At 46.5% G+C, this 15,542-nt stretch overlaps 1 protein-coding gene across 1 annotated transcript in view; it reads right to left on the minus strand.

Annotated features, from left to right (window-relative positions):
* The window catches only part of SLC18A2 (solute carrier family 18 member A2), a 58,598-nt gene extending 51,296 nt beyond the window's left edge, over window positions 1-7,302 (minus strand). The window contains exon 1 of the mRNA XM_073595792.1: window positions 7,119-7,302. The gene's annotated coding sequence lies outside the window, so the exon portion shown is untranslated. The remainder of the gene's footprint in view (window positions 1-7,118) is intronic.
* Window positions 7,303-15,542: the final 8,240 nt, after the last annotated feature.

Raw genomic sequence — 15,542 nt, forward strand, 5'->3', positions numbered from 1 at the left:
TAGCAATCCTTAACCTGCATCAATTATAACCCATAGCAACCCATCATTAGCATCAATTGTGTAACCCATAGTAACCCATCAACAGCATTAATCTTAACCCATAGCAATCCACCACCAGCATCAGTCATAACCCATAGCAACCCACTATCAACATCCAATTGTAAGCCATAGCAAGCTATCATCAGCTTCAATATTAACCAATAGCAATACATCATTAGCATCAATCATAACCCATAGCAACCCACCAACAGCATCATTCTCAACCAATAGCAATCTTTAATCTGCAACAATTGTAACTCATAGCAGCCCATCATCAGGCTCAATTGTAACCCCTGGAGACCTTTCATAAGCATAAATTGTGACCAATACCTACCCATCATCATCAATCATAACTCATAGCAACCCATTATCAGCATCATTCTCACCATTAGCAATCCATCATCAGCATCAATTCATCATCAATCATAACTCATAGCAAGCTATTATCTGCATCATTCTCACCATTAGCAATCCACCCTCGTTATCAATTGTTACCCATAGCAATTCATCCCCAGCATAAATCACAACCTATAGCAATTCATCACCAGCATCAATCATAACCCATAGCAACCCATAATTACCATCAATCGTAACCAATAGCAACCTATCATCAGCATCATTCTTAACCAACAGCAACCCATGATTAGCATCAATCCAAACTCAGAGCAACCTTCCATTATCGTAGCAACCCATATCATCATTCTCAACCAATAGCAATCTTTAATCTGCATCGATTGTAACTCATAGCAACCCATCATTCGCATAAATTGTAAACCCTGGAAAACTTTCATAAGCATAAATTGAGATCAATACCTACCCATTGTCATCATCATCATGAATCATAACTCATAGCCTCCCATTATCAGCATCGTTCTCATCATTAGCAATCCATCGTTAGCATCAATGGTAACCCATCACCAGCATAAATCATCACCTATAGCAATCTATCACCAGCAGCAGTCATAACCTATCACAACTCATCATCAACCTCAATTGTAACCGATAGCAACCCATCATCAGTATCATCCCTAACCAATAGCAACCCATCATAAGCATCAAACAAATCCCAAAGCAACCCACCATCAGCATCATTCCCAACCAATAGCAATCCCTTATCTGCATCAATTGTAAACCACAGCAACCCCTCATCAGCATCAATTGTAACCTTTTCTAAGCATACATTGTGACCAATATGTACACATCATCAGCATCAATCATATCCCACTGTAATTCATCATCAGCATCAACTGTAACCCATAGCAACCCATCACCACTGCCATTTCTAACCCATAGCAACCTACCATCAATATCATTCAAAACCCATAGCAACCATAGTCAACATTAGCAAGGCTGATCCATTGTCTGCCTATTGGTAGTAAGTGTGATGATATATAAACAGAATGATCTGTGAAATCTAACACACACACACTCTTTGTATAAATCTAGTCTTGTGAATCCCTGGAGGGCACTGATCCCCATCAGAGGTGTGCCCATTCTTCCAGTGACCCCAGGCTCAGTGCTACACATGTGGGTGAAAGGTCATTTATCATTATTGCAGAAATGGGGCACCGTATTGTACTTTGTGTCACCCTGCAATCTCTGGCAGGGATAGAAGAGTTCACTGATTAGAAGTTAGTGGATAAAAGTTTTCCAGAAAGAATATTGATGAGATTTGGGACTCCGCAAGGTGCGGGCAATCTGTATATCAGTCAACATTGGGATCTATTACGGGGGGGGGGGGGGGGATAAGCAAATCAGACAATTCAATTAGAAAGCCTTCAGCAGCCCAGATTCATTCCTTTCTCCAGACGAGAGAGCGGAGGGAAGATGTCTGCAGAATATGATCAGTTGAATCAAGAGCCATGAAATGAGGTTAGCTGGAATATAGGGCAATGCAGGTTGGAGATTTCCTGAGGATGCTGCAGGCTCTATTCAGAGATTTCCACATCAAACTCTGAAGGAGGCTGGAGCAGCTGGGACAGAGGGACCAGGAATTCGGGAGGACTGTCAAGGGATCAGGATATAGAGCAGAAGGCTTAGGGTCTGGAGGGATCTCTGCTTCTCTGCTGAAGTTTTGAGATAGGACAGAAGGATAAGGGTCTGGGGAGGTCTGTGCTGTGGGTCAGGATATGGAGTAGAGGGATAAGGGTCTGGGGCAGAGCCATCTTTAATATTGATTGGACCCTGGGCAAACATCCCCCCCCCCCCCCACATGCAATTTGGCCACCTGCTCTGAGTCTACAATAAATTGCAGCTAGACTCAAAATCAGTTTACAGAATCAGATCAGGGAGTGATTGTGATTGGTTGCCAGAGGTTACAGTGTATTATTACCGCTCACTGACTGGCTGCTAGAGGTTACAGCGCACATTATGGCTCACTGATTATTTGCTAGAGGTTACAGCACATGACTTCTGCTTGTTGATTGGTTACTAGAGATTACTGCACAACATTACTGCTTACTAATTGGTTGCTAGAGGTTACTGCATATCCTTACCACTCAATGATTGGTTGCAAGAGGTTAGTGCACATCATTACTGCTCACTGATTGGTTGCTAAAGGTTACAGCACATTATCTCCTCACTGCCTGCATACCATCGACTGGGGAGGAGAGGGGACCCAACAATAGACAGAAAACTCCATGTAATAGGGATTCACATTCACCACTAATGTAATGGGGATTTACACTGACCACTAATGTAATGGGGATTTACACTGACCACTAATGTAGTAGGAGCATTCACAGGAACTACTAATGTAATGGGGATTTACACTGACCACCAATGTAAGGGGGACATTCGCACTGGCCACTAGTGTGAATGAAAAGATTGTACGCCAGCCCCAATGTAATGAGAAGATTTACACTGACCACTAATGTAACTGAGACATTTAGCCTGCGTTCACATTTGTGTGTGTCAGGAATGCATGCAAAAATCGCTTTCCTGACACCACAGAAATGTGCTGCCCTTTAGCAGATACATAGCAGTTCCATTAATTGTTAATGACACCCTCATGCATCTGCTGAGATGTGCGTATTCACTAAAATTCAGGGTGCAGTGGCACCATGGCACCATGTTATTTTAAAAAAGGGTTCCACTTCCAATTTGCTTATCTTTGCAGAACAGGCTGATGTTAGGCTTAATGACCACAGTTGTAGGCAGGACTTTCAAGCATGCCCCTTTACCTCCCTGAGCAGCATTCAGCAGAAGTGATTGTAGATATGACCTCAGGGGGGCATGATATATATATGAATGCTGCCCCTATTTACATATCAATGCAGCCGGTCTGCGGCTATTTACATATTAATGCCACCACTATTTACATATCAATGCAGGTTATTTACATGTAAACACAGGGTCTGCAGGTGAGTCATCTGTGCACAGCAATAGGCAGAGCTGAGCAGCATTAGTAACAACTTCACACTGAGATATCAGGACACAACACGGGACTAAAACCTCAAGGGACAAGGGAATTTGACCTGGGATAGTTGGCAAGTGTGAGGCAGCTGCTGTGGGCCCCACAACAATAATGGGGCCCAGGGAAAATGCCCCTTTTGCCCTGCCTTAAAGACGGCCCTGGTCTGGGGGATCTGTACTGTGGGTTAGGATATGGAGCAAAGGGATAAGGGTCTGGGGGATCTGTGCTGTGGGTCAGGATATGGAGCAGAGGGATAAGGGTCTAGGAAGATCTGTGCTGTGGGTCAGGATATGTAGCAGAGGGATAAGGGTCTGAGGAGATCTGTGCTGTGGATCAGGATATGGAGTAGAGGGATAAGGGTCTAAGGAGATCTGTGCTGTGGGTCATGATATGGAGCAGAGGGATAAGGGTCTAAGGAGATCTGTGCTGTGGGTCAGGATATGGAGCAGAGGAATAAGGGTCTGAGGAGATCTGTGCTGTGGGTCAGGATATGGAGCAGATGAATAAGGGTCTAAGGAGATCTGTGCTGTGGGTCATGATATGGAGCAGAGGAATAAGGGTCTAAGGAGATCTGTGCTGTGGGTCATGATATGGAGCAGAGGGATAAGGGTCTAAGGAGATCTGTGCTGTGGGTCAGGATATGGAGCAGAGGAATAAGGGTCTAAGGAGATCTGTGCTGTGGGTCATGATATGGAGCAGAGGGATAAGGGTCTAAGGAGATCTGTGCTGTGGGTCAGGATATGGAGCAGAGGAATAAGGGTCTAAGGAGATCTGTGCTGTGGGTCATGATATGGAGCAGAGGGATAAGGGTCTAAGGAGATCTGTGCTGTGGGTCAGGATATGGAGCAGAGGAATAAGGGTCTGAGGAGATCTGTGCTGTGGGTCAGGATATGGAGCAGAGGGATAAGGGTCTGGGGGATCTGTGGTGTGGGTCAGAATATGGAGCAGAGGGATAAGGGTCTAAGGAGATCTGTGCTGTGGGTCATGATATGGAGCAGAGGAATAAGGGTCTGAGGAGATCTGTGCTGTGGGTCAGGATATGGAGCAGATGAATAAGGGTCTGAGGAGATCTGTGCTGTGGGTCAGGATATGGAGTAGAGGGATAAGGGTTTAAGGAGATCTGTGCTGTGGGTCAGAATACAGAGCAGACGGATAAGGGTCCGAGATCTGTGCTGTGGGTCAGGATACAGAGCAGAGGAATAAGGGTCTGGGGAGATCTGTGCTGTGGGTTAAGCATCTGGTGAGATCTCTGCTGTGGGTCAGAATATGGAGTAGAGGGATAAGGGTCTGGGAAGATCTCTGCTGTGGGTCACGATATGGAGCAGAGGGAGAAGGGTCTAGGGGATCTATGCTATGGGTGAGGATATGGAGCAGAGGGATAAGGGTCTGGGAGATCTCTGCTGTGGGTCAGGATATGGAACAGAGGGATAAGTGCCTGGGGATGTGTGCTGTGAGTCAGGATATGGAACAGAGGGATAAGGGTCTGGGGGATCTGGGCTGTGGGTCGGGATATGGAGCAGAGGGATAAGGGTCCGGAGATATGTGCTGTGGGTCAGGATATGGAGTAGAGGGATAAGGGTCTGGGGGATCTGTGACTATTGGACAGAGGTTTAGGGGTTGGATGCGATCTCTGCTGGTCAGGAGATGGAGCAGAGGAGTAAGTAAGGATCAGGGGATCTCTTCTGATGTCAACAGATAAAGCAGAGGGATAGGGGTCTGGGGGTCAGGTGATTATCTCTGGTAACGCACTAGGTGTGCGCGCCTTCCATTTCTGTTTTTTTTTTTTGAAGTAGAGGGGTAAGCATTTGAGGCATCCCTTCTGGGGATCAGAGCATGGAGCGGAGGGTTAAGGGTCAGGGGACCTCTACTGGTGTCAAGGGACCAAGCAGAGGGATAGGGGTCTGGGGGACCCGTACTGGGGGTCAGGTGATGAATTAGAGGGGTAAGCATTGGAGGCATCCATTCTGGGGATCAGAGAATGGAACAGATGAGTAAAGGAGTGGGGAGATCTGTGCTGTCTTTCACCTGTTAGCTAGGGGGTAAGGAGTTGGTGATCTCTGCTGTGGGTTTGGAAGTAGAGCAGGAGTATGAAAGTCTGGATCTCCGCTGCGAGTCAGGAGAAGGTACAGAAGGTTTAGGTCTGGACTATGGGTTTGAAGGGTTCTCTGATGAAGGACCAGGAGATGAGAAAGAGGGGTACGGGGTTGAGGAATTTCTAATGGGGTATTGGAAGGGGATGTAAAAGCAATGCAGCCAGAGAAGAATAGATGATTGGGAATTGGAAAAGAGGGATAAGGGTGGGTAGGGGGGGTGGTGTTTCTTGGCTAAAGATGAGGAGGTGAGGCATTGGGGTAGGAGTCTGGGGGGCACCTCTGCTGAAACATCTGGTGGGAATTAAGGGGGACTGGACCAGAAGTAGGGTGGATGGTGTGGGATCAGCAGGTGGTGTAAAGAGGTTAGGGTGTGAATCTTTTTTGGGGGATCAGGAAAACAAGATTGGGAGGACTTAAGCTAGAGTAGAGTTGTTGGTGGAGAATAAGGAGATGGAGCAGAGGGGGTAAATGTTTTTAGTGCTACAGGAGAAGATTTCTAAAAGAACTCTGCTGGGAAATCAGAAATGAATGTGAAAGGACTGAAACAGGTGGATAATAGATGGTGGAGTAAAAGAGGATTCGGCAGAGGTAAAGATTTGGTCCTACAAAAGAAGGCGTCTAGAGGGACTCTGTTGGGGAGCCAGAAAAAGAACGGGGGGGCCGGGAACAGGAGTAAGGCAGATAGTGGGGGATCAGGGGTTGTGGCAGAGCAGTAAGGAAATGATCTGATAGTGTTAGGGAACTTTTCCCAGGGGATTCTCTGCTTAGGAACCGCAGGATCAGGGTGAGGCAGGGTTGCATATATAGCAAAGAGTGAGGAGTCCACTAAGGAAAGATATCGGGGAGTTTTCCTTGAAGGGAGAAAGAAAGACAGGTTTTGGGGGATCTGAGGACAGAATCCTGTCCAGGATAGGAAGCCCTACATGGTGGTCTTTCCCAGGGGAAAGAATTTAAATAATCAATAGCAGAGGCAAAAAAATAATGGAAGAATTTGGGAGGTCAGAGTTTGCACAGACACTAAGTTGCCCAGTAACAGAGGAAGTTGGGAAGAGTCTTTGCTGGTGTATCTGGAGTAAGGCAGAAGGATCAGGTTGGAGGGATGTGGGGCATGTGAATAGGGGTCTATGTTCAACGAGTACAATGTGGTCCAGATATGGAAGTAGTCACGGTGATCCTGCAATGGGAAAAGGGACTGGTTGGGGAGATCTGTATCTGGGATAGACGGATAGGAGAGGTAGAAAGATTTGGAACAGATGGATAAGAATGAAGTAAAGTAGGATGATCTGGGACAGAAGGATAAGGATAGGTAGGATGATCTGGGGCAGAGGGTTAAGGATAGGTAGGATGATCTGGGACAGAAGGTTAAGGATAGGTAGGATGATCTGGGACAGAAGGATAAGGATAGGTAGGATGATCTGGGACAGAAGGTTAAGGATAAGTAGGATGATCTGGGACAAATGGATAAGGGTTTGGAGCAGACGGATGATGTGGGATAGACAGATAAGAATAGGTAAGATGATCTGGGACCATGGAAGGCGCAGTCGGGGGGTCTGCGCAGGAAGGACTCTTACCTGAGCTTGTTGGAAGTTGCTCTCCAGCTGTTGGCTGCAGATGGGAGGTGAGTGTAGCAGAGTGGGATCGGAGAGAGACTGGAGAGGGAGGGAGGGCAGCACTTGGAGCCCCCCCACCCAGCTCCTTCCTGACGTCACTCTGCACTTCAGTCACTTAACCCCTCAGAGACTGGCACAGCACATACTGTGTGTTCACTGCCAGCAGCCACATGGAGCACCTGGCAGACTCTCATCATTTACACTGCACTGTGTCAGTTATTAGTAATGGTCACAGGATGACTCTAGATATAGAAACTGTCAGTCAGCTGCATAGGAAATTTTCAGCCATTTCCTGCAGTCAGAGGCTGCTTTCTGGATACATCCATCATATTCTGTGACAGAAAAAAACTGGCATACAAATACATCCATACTTAGAAAATGGAGTCACATCATTAGCATTACTAAGATTATAAAAGACCTGGGGCACTCTGAGCCCACTGCTGTATACACTGACATTGCACACATATGGCAAAATCTTTGCATGTGCAAAAATATGCCTTATTACTGTGCCGCAAGTGAAAGTCTACAAGACGCACATGAAGCTCAGAATCATTTATAAAAAAAAAAAAAAACTCTTCCATTACATGTGCTTTTCTGCACACATAATATACACAGAGAGCTTACACTTCCGATCTTCATTAAAATAACTAGGAGCTACTATGCAACCAGCGAATGTTGAGACAAGAAAACACCTATGTAAGGAGCAAGTAGTATCTATGGTAGAGCAGTTAGGACTACAGTATATGTTGCAAAATGTAGTATTTTGAGTGCAGCAGTCTGGACAGCGTATAGAACTTAAAGTGCAATGTTCAAGACTAAGACCCCTTTCACACTGGGGCGGTTTGCAGGCGGTATTGCGCTAAAAATACCGCCTGCAAACCGCCCCTAAACAGCCTCCGCTGTTTGTTCAGTGTGAAAGCCCGAGGGCTTTCACACTGAAGCGGTGCGCTGGCAAAAAAAAAAAAAAAAAAGTCCTGCAAACCGCTTCTTTGGAGCGGTGAAGGAGCGGTGTATTCACCGCTCCTTCACCGCTCCTGCCCATTGAAATCAATGGGACAGCGCGGCTATACCGCGGCAATACCGCGGCTATAGCCGCGCTGTACGAGGGATTTTAACCCTTTTTCGGCCGCCAGCGGGGGTTAGAAACCGCACCGCTAGCGGCCGAATACAGCTGCAAGAACGACGGTACAGCAGCGCTAAAAATAGCGCTGTTGTACCGCCGACGCCCCCACCGCCCCAGTGTGAAAGGAGCCTAAGTAATGTACAACACGGCATATAAAGTGCAACGGTCAGGTCTTTATAATGTGCAACATAGTGTATAGAGTATAGCTGTCAGGACTATATAACATACAATATAACATATGCAGTGAATGATCACAACAATGTAATGTACAATATAGTGTATAAAGTACAAGAGTCGTGCCTTAAAGTGATTGTAAAGGATCCTTTATTTATTTTTTTTTAAATAACAGACATGTCATACCTCCACTGTGCAGCTCGTTTTTGCACAGAGTGGCCCTGAGCATCCTCTTCTGGGGTCCCCCCGGCGGCTCTCGTGGCTCCCCCCTAGGAGAAGCGCTCTCCTGAGGGGGTTATCTTGCGGGCGCGCTCCCGAGTACAGCATTTGCGTCCACAGACACGAATGCCGGACTCGGCCCCGCCCCCCCGGGCACCTGCGTCATTGGATTTGATTGACAGCAGCGGGTGTCAATGGCTGCGCTGCTATCAATCTATCCAATCAAGAGCCGGGACCCTGTGGAGAGAGGGACACTGCGTCCCCGTCGAATACATAAAGGGGCTCAGGTAAGTACGGGGGGGGGGGGGGGGCTGGGGTCCGGTGACTGCCAGATGTTTTTTCACCTTAATGCATAGGATGCATTAAGGTGAAAAAACATGTACCTTTACAACCCCTTTAATAGTAAGAAAAGTGCAGTGCCCAGGACTATGGTATATAACACAACATGCAGAGTGCAGCAGTCAGCACTATGTAGAGCGGGGGTAGGTAACCTGGGGCCCTTCAGCTGTTGTGGAACTACATTTCCCATTAGGCATTGCAAGGCTGGCAGTTACAATTACTCCCAGAAGCATGATGGGACTTGTAGTTCTGCAACAGCTGGAGGGCCCCAAGTTGCCTACCCCTGATGTAGAGCATACCCTGCAGCAGTCAGAATTATACAACATAGCACATATAGTGCAGCAGACAGAGGGGAAGCATCAAAACTATGTCATTGCACTGCACAGTTTGTGCAGTGTAGTAGTCAGGAGTAAGTGTCCCTGTTGTGTTGGTGGTCAGTGTTCTCCTTTACGCGACGCGGAAAAATAGGAATACCTATGGGAAGTGGGATGCCTGTGTCTCCATGTATCGAGCAAGGCAAATTCCACCAACAACCTACCAAATCTTGTTAAAGTTGACGGGCAAGGGGCAGGATCATCAGGGCCAGATTTGTCAAGGAAAGGGTCTATAACCATGTTGAAGTCCCCCAATAAAATAGCTGGAGTTGTCGGATGCTGGGCCATTAAAGTCAAGCCATCAGGCAGGACAGAAAATTGGAATGGGGGTGGGGGTGGGGGGATAATATGGCAGTAATAGCAATTAAATCCCACCCCATCATAACATGCAAAAAAATAAACCTGCCCTAGGAGTCCAATCGTATTGTCAGGGGCTGGAATTATATGTTTTTGGCAACAAGAACCGCTATTCCTCGGGAACTAGAGAGGTAAAGGGGGCCTGGTACACCCAGCCAGTAATATGAGTTTCCACTAAGACTGTCACATCAGCCTGCATTGATTTAAGATGGGATAAGATTGCAGTGCGTTTAGGCTTAGCTCGCATCCCTCTTCAACATGTCCCTTTACACTGGTTCCTAGCATGTCCACTTAAGATATTGGTTAGCGTGCCCCCTTACATACTTGGTTAGCACTCAGCCTGTCCCCTTACATTGGTGGTCAGTGCTCAATGTGTTCTCCTACATTAGTGGTGTTCAGTGGTTCCCCTAAATTGGTGGTCAGTGCTAAGTGTTTCTCTTACATTGGTGATCAGTGCTCAGCATTCCCCTTTACATTGGTGGTCAGTGAACAGTGTGCCCCTTACATTGTTGGTCAGTGTGTCTTCTTATATTGATGATCAGGTGTGCCCTTTACATTGGCAGTCATTGCTCAGTGATCCTCCTTATGCCCAGTATACACGATCGCACATTCCGACAACAAAATCCATGTTTTTTTTCCGACGGATGTTGGCTCAAACTTGTCTTGCATACACACGGTCACACAAATCTTGTCGGAAATTCCGATCGCCAAGAACGTACAACACGTACGATGAGCTGAGAAAAAATAAGTCCAATAGCCAGCGCGGCTCTTTTGCATTCCGAGCATGCATGGAACTTTGTGTGTCGGAATTATGTACACACGATCGGAATTTACGACAACGAATTTTGCTGTCGGAAAATTTGAGATCCAGATCTCAAATGTTGTTTGTTGGAAATTCCGACGAAAAATGTCCGATGGAGCCTACACACGGTCGGAATTTCCGTCAACGAGCTCCCATCGAACATTTCCCGACGGAAAATCCGACCGCGTGTACGTGTCATTACAGTGGTAGTCATTGCTCAGCATTCCCACTTAAATTGATGATCGGTGTGTTCCCTTAGATTGGTGGTCAGTAATTAGTGTGTCCCCTTACATTGGTGGTCAGTGTGTCACCTTACGTAGGTCGCTATTATGTCTTCTTATGCTGGTAATCAACGTGTCCCCTTATGTAAGTGGTCAGTATGCTTCCTTACATTAGTGGTCAATGTGTCCCGTTACACTGGTAGTCATTATGTACCCTTACATTGGTGGTCAGTGTTTCCTCTTAAACTAGTGGTCAACATGTCCTCTTGATCATTTTGTCCCCTAACATTGATGGGGTGGTCAATTCTCAGGATCTCACCCTGGCTGCCTCCTCATCATAAACGATCAATTTAGAAATACATATGAACAAGCTTGGAGATGGGTAGCACTGGACTCCCCAAGAACCCAGGGGAAAGTATCTGCAACTAATTAATAAGTATTTAAATTAGACGGTGGGAAGTTTGCAGCCTTAGGACCCAGTGCACCCAACACCACTGAATCACATCAACTATTTGGAAATATGAGAGAAAGTGAAGAGTTCAGGCATATAACACTGATTGAAAGGGTGACAGTCATAGAAGGGGTAGAGTGGGGATGAGTGACGGTCATAGAAAGGGTAGAGTGGGGATGAGTGACACTCATAGAAAGGGTAGAGTGGGGGTGAGTGATACAGATAAAAAGGGTAAGGTGGGAGCAAATGACATTGATAGAAAGTCCTTTGAGAAGTTCTTCTGCCTGCTATCGTTGGGGCCCTGTATAAGCATATTTGCACTTAACAACAGTCCCAGTTAACCTGCATACAATATAAGTACAGTATAGATACTATATAGTCTTGGTACAGGTGAAGGTTAGATGTGGTTCAGATGCAATAAAGGTCTGGTATAATGGGGTATAGATGCAGTCTGGGTTCGGAATAATTGTGGTATAGAGTGCAGTATGAGTGTGGTATGGATTGGGTACATTTGTGTCTTACTCATGGTGTCCCTGCTAGCACTCTCAAAAATGGGCAGATAGCCCTTTCACCAGTTCCCAGGATGCTGCTGTGGACACTCGCTGTAGAAGGGGGCTCCCTCAGTCTCTCCCTCCAGTGATTAGCAGTGGGAAGCAAAGGATGAGTGAATGCTCCAGCCTGCAGCGGTGCAGGATCTGGTGTTGCTCTCTCCGCAGGGGGGTCCTCGCTCTCACTCTCAGGCTAGGATCTCCGCATGTAGGTGAATACTCAGATAAAGTGCTCTGTTCTCCCTCTCTTCTTGGTACAAAGGGGAAGAGCTTTCTCCGGGCAGGTAACAAAAAATCTTCTTGCCACTCCTCCTGAACAGTGTCCATTAGGATCTGTAGTCCAAAGAGTCTATGGGTCCTATTATATGGCTACAGTCTCAAACTACAACTCCCAGGATTCTCAGTGCTCTGCATAGATGTCTATGGGCCTGATTGGCTTTAGGTCTCCCCCTGCAGACCAGAGTAGAATGTTGCAGGATAACATCAGTATCTCAGAAGAGGGAGAGAAAAATAAAAGGCAATGTCTCCTTTTGCATATTGCAGTAGCCCAGCACCTGGTTACACTGAGAAGGAAATTGAAGCATAGATGTGAGTGACTGATAGAACAAGGATCAGTAGAAAGATTGAGAGAGAAGGAAGATAGAAGGGGTGAGTGACACTGATAGAACACAAATCTGCTGTGGAAATGAGAGAGAAAGGGAAGAGCGATGGGCAAAAGACACTGACAGAACAAGGACTGACCGTAGGGATGAGGGAGAGAAGGGGAAGAGCAGTGGTGAGTAACACTGATAGAACAAGGATCTTCTGCAGATTGGGAGAGAAGAGGAAGAGTGGGTGTAAGTGACACTGATAGAACAAGGACTGGCTGTAGGAATGGAAGTGAAGGGGAAGAGCTTGGGTGAGTTACATTGAGACAAGGAGTAGCAGTGCTTTTATTCATTAATTGACGCCGCTGTGATTCTAGAATGGAACATTATTGGTCTTGTGCAATTTGCCACCGAGCGGAGTAACTTATTTAGAGGTTTCCGGTGGCTGTATTTCCCTTTTGTGGTAATTTCAATATTTGGTGACTTTTCTTTTCGAATTGGACTCATTAGCCAGGATGTGAGGGGTGTGTGTGCGGCACTGATCCCCCACCCCGTGCGCCCCGCGCTGCCTTCTATGTAAATTGAACCTAGCAGAGCCGGTGCGGGAATAGTACAGAATATTATTAGCTGCTCTATGAATAATCAGCCTTAATGAGATGATTTAATAATGTATGGCGTTCCCCTCCGTCTAATCTTAGCACTTTTGCTCCTTCGGTGAGAAACATTCATCGTATTTGTGTTGGAAATGTCCAAAGTGCGGGTCACTGAGAGATGAGGATGGAGCCACGGGAATCATCGGAGTCAGGAAACGCCTCTCCATTGGGTCAGCCAATCAGAATGGACAGTGAACAACATGGCTAAACCTATATGGGCTGGGGCCCTACAAAAAAAGCCACTCTGGGGCCCCCCAGCCTGTCTAATCTCCATCTCAAGGTTAATATCTCCAATAATATGAACTGTTTTTATAGATTTCTGAAGTTTATATATAAATATTTAATCTGTGTCTACTTTTTCGAAGTTAGTGTTGATCCAGACAGCACCGGGCCCAAAAGCAATTGCATGGTGTGGTATGGCTTTATTTCATATAATGGGCTTGCAGCAGTTTCTAACCTTTTATTTTAACTGGACAAATACTCAATTGAAGTCAGTCTTTCCTTTGTGTACTTTATGCAGCAGCCAGACAAATTAGTGAAGATGGAATCGCCCCCTGACATACCCACATTTCCATACAGGTTATCACTGCTGTGAAGATATGGGGGACGGTGCCCATCCATTGCAGATACTCCAGTGGCTATTTTATTGGGTCTCAGGCTGTTTGTAAAAATAAGACTGACCTCTCGGAATCTGATGACAAGGTTGGATGCTCACAACTCTGACATACGCTATATTACTAAAAGTATTGGGACGCCTGCCTTTACACGCACATAAACTTTAATGACATCCCAGTCTTAGTCCGTAGGGTTCAATATTGAGTTGGCCCACCCTTTGCAGCTATAACAACTTTAACTTATTTGAGAAGGCTGTCCACAAGGTTTAGGAGTGTGTCGATGGGAATGTTTGACCATTCTTTCAGAAGCGCATTTGTGAGGTCAGGCACTGATGTTGGACAAGAAGGCCTGGCTCGCAGTCTGCGCTTAAATTCATCCCAAAGGTGTTCTATCGGGCTGAGGTCAGGGCTCTGTGCAGGCCAGTCAATTTCCTCCACCCTAACCTCACTCATTCATGTCTTTATAGACCTTGCTTTGTGCACTGGTGCACAGTCATGTTAGAACAGGAAGGGGCCATCCCCAAACTGTTCCCACAAAGTTGGGAGCATGAAATAGTCCAAAATGTCTTGGTATGCTGACGCCTTAAGAGTTCCCTTCACTGGAACTAAGGGGCCAAGCCCAACCCCTGAAAAACAATCCCACACCATAATCCCCCCTCCACCAAATGAGTTGGACCAGTGCACAAAGCAATGTCCATAAAGACATGGATGAGCAAGTTTGGGGTGGAGGAACTTGACTGGCCTAACCTTAACCCAAAAGAACACCTTTGGGATGAATTAGAGTGGAGACTGAGAGCCAGGCCTTCTCATCCACATCAGTGCCTGACCTCACAAATTTTGTTTCTGGAAGAATGGTCAAATATTCCCATAGACACACTCCTAAACCTTGTGGAAAGCCTTCCCAGCTGAAGCTGTTATAGCTGCAAAGGGTGGGCCAACTCAATATTAAACCCTACGGACTAAGACTGGGATGCCATTAAAGTTCATGTGCGTGTAAAGGCAGGGGTCCCAATACTTTTTCTAATATTATGTTTTTCGCAGCACTGTTCAGAGAACACTGAGCCAGTCACATCAGTCTCTGCAGCAGAGCAGCTTAGCCTCTAATATTTCCACCAAAGCCACACACTGTTATTATTAATATTATACATTTAATGTATATATCTCTGACATAATCTGTGGTGTTGAGCAGAAAACAGTAAGCAAGTCACATCAGTCTCTGTACCAAAGGAGCTTACACCAGTGTTAAACACTCCTAGTAATATTATATATTTATATAGTTCTCACGTACAGTGGAACCTCGGATTAGGAGCATAATCCGTTCCAGGAGTATGCTCGTAATCCAATGTACTCGCATATCAAAAGGAAAAGAATTAGTTCTGCATTGACTTCAATGCGATGCAATACCGCATGTGGCCAGAGGCGGGGGGTGCCGGAGAGCCTCGGAAACGGCCGAAAAGGCCAGAGGGATACTTCGGATGACCTCGGCAAACCTTAGAAACCGTTCATGAGCCTTTCTGAGGTTTTCCGAGGTCCTCGGGCCTTTCCATGCATTTCCGAACGGCGCCGATAGGCGACTTTCGGCTCTGTTTGGCTCCGGTGCCCTCCACCTCAGGCCAAAAGCGGTGTGCAGACAACGCTCGCAAACCGAGTTAGGATTTTTAGAAATACAGTGCTCGGTTTGCGAAATGCTTGTTAACCGTGTTACTCGCAAACCAAGGTTCCACTGTATTCTGCAGTGCTGTACATAGAGCACTGAGCCAGTCACATCAGTCTCTGCACCAGAGGAGCTTCTCCACCAGGTGGTGCTGTTTTGCAAGGTGCTGTTGGCTCACTTTACTGGGATCTCAGCTAGAGGAAACATCAAGCCTGGGACTGTCCTGCAGGCTTTTCCCCCTAGCCCCCATGCAGTGGGTGGGGGGAGAT

The sequence above is a fragment of the Aquarana catesbeiana genome, linkage group LG08 (assembly GCF_042186555.1).
Source record: "Aquarana catesbeiana isolate 2022-GZ linkage group LG08, ASM4218655v1, whole genome shotgun sequence".
Taxonomy (NCBI): Eukaryota; Metazoa; Chordata; class Amphibia; order Anura; family Ranidae; genus Aquarana; species Aquarana catesbeiana.